This window comes from Chrysochloris asiatica, unplaced genomic scaffold (assembly GCF_000296735.1).
Source record: "Chrysochloris asiatica unplaced genomic scaffold, ChrAsi1.0 scaffold00070, whole genome shotgun sequence".
Classification (NCBI taxonomy): Eukaryota; Metazoa; Chordata; class Mammalia; order Afrosoricida; family Chrysochloridae; genus Chrysochloris; species Chrysochloris asiatica.
Genome location: NW_006408588.1, coordinates 13,719,088 through 13,724,845, shown reverse-complemented (window position 1 = coordinate 13,724,845; position 5,758 = coordinate 13,719,088). Strand labels below are relative to the sequence as shown.

Here is a 5,758-nt window from a genome sequence, read left to right as displayed (position 1 = left end):
TGTTCTCCCATCTGCTTTGTTCTTTGTTCTTCCATTCCCCTCTTCCTTCTTGTATATTGTCCCCCTCCCTAGCACCCAACCTATCCTGTGTCTATTCCCTGCCCTGTACTCCACCTTCCCTTCTCTCCCCTCACCCTAGTAACCAGCAATCCTGATTGTTTTTGTTTGCTGTTAGCTTGATACATTTTTCAATTCTTTGATTTTTAGTCTCTTTCTCTTTTTTTTAAGTCTATTTTGGACTTTGGTTATAAAGTGTGTGTTTTGTAAACAGCATAGTGAAAGTTCTGCCACTCTGTCTCTTGACTGGTGCACTTAATCCGTTTCTGTTCAGTGTAATTATTGATGTTGTTGTTAAGTGCTACAGAGTCAATTCTGACTCATTCTACCTACCTTATATAGGGTTTCCAAGGTTATAATCTTTGTGGGTGCAGAAAGCCTCATCTTTCTCCTGTGGCGTGACTGGTGTGCTCAAAGCACAGACCTTGTGGTTCACAGCCCAGTACTTATGCTATTGAACCAGTATGCTCCCCTTGTTGCTAAATGCTGTGGAGTTGATTCCATCTCTTAGCGACCCTGTATAGGGTTTCCAAGGAGCAGCTGGTAGGTTTGAACTGCTGACCTTGTGGTTCAGAGTCCAGTACCGATCCTGCAGTTGTTGTTGTTGTTAGGTGCCATCGAGTCGGCATCGACCCATAGCGACCTTATGCACAGCAGAATGAAACACTGCCCGATCCTGGCCCAACCTCACTATCGTTGCCATGCTTGAGTCCATCGATGTTGCCACTTGGCCAATCGATCTCATTGGGGATCTTCCTCTTTTTATCTGACCCTCCACCTTACCAAACATGATATCCTTCGCCAGTGACTGGTCCCTCATGATAGTATGTCTGAAGTATGAGAGACGAAGTTTGGACATTTTGGCCTCCAAGGAGCACTTTGGCTGCACTTCTTCCAGAACGGATCTGTTGGTTCTTTTGGCAGCCCATGGTACTTTCAATATTCTCCTCCAACACTGTAATTCAAATACATCAATTCTTCTATGGTCTTCCTTATTCACTGTCCAGCTTTCACATGGATATAAGGTTATTGAAAACACCGTGGCTTAGGTCAGGCGCACCTTAGTCCTCAAGCTGACATCTTTGTTCTTCAATACTTTTAAAAGGTCTTATGCAGCAGATTTGCGTAATGCAATATGTCGTTTGATTTCTTGACTGCTGCTTCCATGATCTTGCAGTACTACACATTAATTGTGGTCATTTTGTTATATGTTTGTTTGTGGTACTGTTGGTTTCCTTGTTCCATGTAATTTTCTGAGGCGAGTTCACTTGTGTGTGGGTTTTCTTTTCATTTTTTTTCATTGCTGTTTTAATGGTTACTAAATATTACTGATTTTCCTTTTTTAAAATTTTGATGTGAAATAGATTACCTTGTAATTTATTAATTTCTTCTCCAGTTTAAATCAGTCTATTTTATCTTAAAATTTCCTGACTTCCTTGTATTTTGAGAGTTCAATATCTACATTATTCCCTCTCTTTACTTTTTAATTGTCTTCATTTTAAATGGGTACCTCTGGCTTCCTATTTTCAGTCTTGTGGGTTCATTTCATTGAAAATACTGCTATATCTAAATTAACTTTTGGGAGGTGTTGTCATATTTGTTAAGAAAATATTTCTGTTCTACTATTGTTTGTTCTAGGTCCAAAGAACACCTTTAATAATTTTTGTGAAATTGGTGTGATTATTACAGATTCCTTTAATTTCTGTTTATCTGTGAATGTCCTTATTTTACCATTGTATTTGAGGGACAGCTTTACTAGGAATATGATTCTTTTATTTATTTATTTAAATGTTTTATTGTGACTTATGTGATAGTTTACATGGGAGAACATTAGCTTTACTTTCAGTCTATCGTATATCGTTTCATTGCCATGAGGGGTTCCAATCCCCTCCATGCATCATCAACCCTGCAAGCCTGCCCCCATGGTTGTCAGCATGCAGCCCCTCTCCCTCTCTGGGTCCAGAGTCCCCAGCTGCTCCATCTCTCCACATTATCATCTCTGCCTCCATCACCGGTGTCACTGTTTCTCTAGGTAGGGTCCAGCACTCTGCTCTTCTCCTTTGATGGTCCTAGGGACCTCTGCTCCTGGACTGAAAAGTCAATCACTTCCCTCCTTCTGCTAATGTCTACCTTTACATTTCCAACCCTCACAGTCAGTCCTGATAACAATTATTCACTATTGTACCACAAGAGACCTATTCCATCTCCTTTCATCAGCCCCACCCAGACAGATTGGTTACTATTCAGTGGCAATTCTACCTTCCTCCATGCCTTCTGGATCTAGGCTCCCTCTTGAAAGCTTGTAAGCCAGTCACTTATTGCCTTTGTAGCCCCCTCCCCCCATTTTGGGTAGTCAACATCCAAGTTGCCCATCCCTGTCTAATCTGTGTATGGAGGGGGTGGGAATGTCCTCTCTGTAAAGATTGGTTCCCTCTTTTGAGTTACTTCATCATAGGTGTAGGTCAAGTTCATCAAAATGTGTCAGATTAATCTTTTTTCCTCTTCTTCTTCTAGTTGAGCTCTGTTCATCCAGCCATTGAAGTCAAGTCAAGTGGGTATTATCTGCAAGTGTGGGTGTTCTTGTGCGTATCCCCTCTCTTCTTATCAGCTGGACGTTTCACTCTCCACTCTAGTCCTCTGTGGTTATGTCACTGACTCTGGGCCTATGAGTCCCCAGGTCTTTCCATGCTGCTGGCCAACCAGGTCGTCCACCCAGGTTCACAGGAGTCTGTTGAACGTTGTAGGGCTTAGCTCACAGCTTCGTTGGTGATTTTCCCTTCTTTCCCCTTATTGGTGACCCTCACGGTCATCAATCCAATCACATGTCTACTCGTGTATTCCCACTGAGTCGTAGTCTTGGCAGAGGGTTTACCATGAGAGGACCCAACCATTTGCCTTGCTTGTTCTTGTAGTAATCAGTCAGACTGCCGTTATTGTTTTTTTTAGATATAGCTAGACTTTTATTACAAAACCATTCTTTTGGCATTAGTTGGTTACAGTGATAGCAAGAGACTGTCAGTGTGGCATAGCAGTTCTATTGTAACAATTGCATTCATTCCCTGCTTACTGAGCCTAGATTTCAGTTACCTCACATCTATTACACATCTGCAGTCATTACTGCTGCAAATCCTGACTCATATGCCTTGGTTTAGGGAGGAGGTGATGCTAAGAGATTAAATGTTGATAAGACTACAAAAGCTCCTTTATGGGACTCCCCCTGACCTCTTCCTCCAATTTACTCCACTTTACAAAGAATCACATTACTTAGAGCTAGTCTGAATAGTAGCAGCACTCAAGGAGCATCACACTTAGTTCATGTTAAAAAGCAGTACTTGTGCAGTACACATTTTACTGTGTAAAAGGGAATCACAATTTATTTTTTTATTCCCAACACAGGCAAAGGGAATGATCGCTCTAGTTTCAAACTCCTCATTGGAGTCCCTTAAAAAAATAAAGGCATTCCATCAAGTTCTTCAGGATGGCATTATTGCGGTGCGTTGGTTGGTCGGTCACTTTCTGTGCTGTGTTTGCTTTGAAGAGATCCTTCAATATATCTCCAATAGTCCTTTGTTATCATGTTCTTTTCTTTAGCTAAGATTTCACACAACTCTAATGCTTTATTAAGTATGTCTTACACGAAAGGCAATTAGGTAGAGAGAACTGTGACTTGGTTGTAAATAAAGTAACTGATTCAACAGATTGGGATATTTGGAAAGGCCGTGGTCCTGCAGAATCCCTTTCAAATAGTTCCATGCACTTTCATTATGGGGCACTAGTTTGATCATTTCCAGAGTATACTGCACTTCTCTCTCCAGCACAGCAGGATCACTGTAGCCAGTGGTGTTAGAAATTACAAAATATCTTTGGTTCCAGACACAGTTATTTCTCACATCTTCTTTGAGAAGTTAGTCTACATACTGCAGTTCATCATCCCCAAGTTTAAATTCCTGAGTGATCCACTCTCGATGCTGCCAGCCATGGTAATTCTTTGCATCCTGATTAAGGATATCAGCAATAAACTCAAGCTCCTGAGATGGATCTTTCAGCCATTCCACTAAAACTCTTCTGTGTTGCCAAACTTCATAGTTTTGGGGCTGTTCCTAAATTATTGCAGTGATGTAGTTCATTTCCTCATGCAGATCCTTCTGAAGTGACTTTAAGATAACTCTCTGAAAATGCCACACTGTAGTTGGCCACATTTAACTCAATAGCATCTTGGGTTAGTTAAAAGCCTGTTCACTTCTTTCATCACGCTGCAGAACAGCCTGTAAATAATCATAAACATCTCTAAACTTTTCGCTATAAATGATCTGAACCACTGGGTTGGGGCCATCATTCTGTGGCACTGGACCCACATCAGCCCACTCTGCTCTGTCTCTGTTCAGGACATAGGTGGGTGAGTCCAGGCTCAGAAACCCGTCGTCCATAGGAGACGCCACCGCTTCTCCGGCCTCAGCCGCCATCTCTTCTTGCTGCTGCTGCTGCGGTGGCGCCGGTGAGTGTGGCTGGGGAAGTGGCTGCTCCGGCTGGCCAGGCTCACTGCCCTGCGCAGCCTCCCTGACCCCCTCGGTAGCTGCCATCTCGCATGGGTCTGCAGTGGAGGCAATTATTGTTTTGTATTTTACCTGTCGGTCTTTCTTCCAAGAAATATTTTCTGTTCTTCTAGCCGCTCCAGGCTGGGCTGCTTGTCCTTTCAAGTGGGAGTTTCCCACTTCAGAAGATTCTGGATGGGGTTCAGGATTTCACGTATGGTCTTAGGCACTGCAAAGGCTCCTCAGGAAGCCTCCTTCACTGGGCATGTTGTATCCCCATTTTAGGTATTCCAATCAGTTGTAGGCAGAAGACGGACTTACAAGCTTTCTATGGTGATATTTCTGGCTATTCCTTTCTCCCCCATTGTACTTTCTATTTTATAATGGTATGCAAGGGAAACCAAGATTGAAAAGACAGCCAAGCATCTTAACATTATTTCCTCCCTTTTGCCCATTCCAACCATGTCACATTCTCTGTATCCCATAGCCCTGTTGTTCCAAGATCATCCATACATCATGATATACCTCCATCTCAGTAAGCCCATGCAAATCTGTCTAATTTATTTTCCCATCAGCCTTGATCTTCCATTCCCCTCTCTCTTGTTATGTATTGCCCCCCTCCCCAGCGCCCAAACTATCCTGTGTCTATTCCCTACACTGTGCTCCACCTTCTGCTCCCTCCTCTCACCCTACTCCCTGCTTACCAGTAACCAGCAAAGAATCTCCCCCACCCCCCTGCTTTAGTTTGGGTTCTTTTTCTTAGTCTTTTACAATAGTGGTCCTATGCTGTATTTCTCCTTTTGTGACTGACTAATTTCATTCAACAAAATGTCCTCAAGGTTCATCCATGTAATGTGGTAGTTGACAGCTTCCCTGTTGTTCTTCAAGGTAACATAATATTCCATTGTATGTATGTATCACAGTTTGTTTATCCATTCTTCAGTTGATGGGCGCTTTGGCTGTCTCCATCTTTTTGCTATTGTAAATAGTTGAACATTGCTATTGTAAATTTGCTATGAACATTGATGTGCTTATATCTACCGGTGTTATGGCTTGTATTTCTTGTGGGTAAACACCAAGTAGAGGATTTGCTGGATCATAAGGTATTTCTATTTCCAACCTTCTGAGGAAATGCCATATTGCTTTCCAGAGAGGTTGGACCATTTTGC

General features: G+C 42.4%; 1 protein-coding gene and 1 pseudogene across 1 annotated transcript in view; one reads left to right on the top strand and one right to left on the bottom strand.

Moving 5' to 3' along the window:
* Positions 1–5,758, top strand: part of ADCK1 (aarF domain containing kinase 1) — a 272,060-nt gene that overhangs the window by 162,436 nt on the left and 103,866 nt on the right. The window lies entirely within an intron of this gene.
* LOC102826894 lies at positions 3,542–4,637 on the bottom strand (annotated as a pseudogene).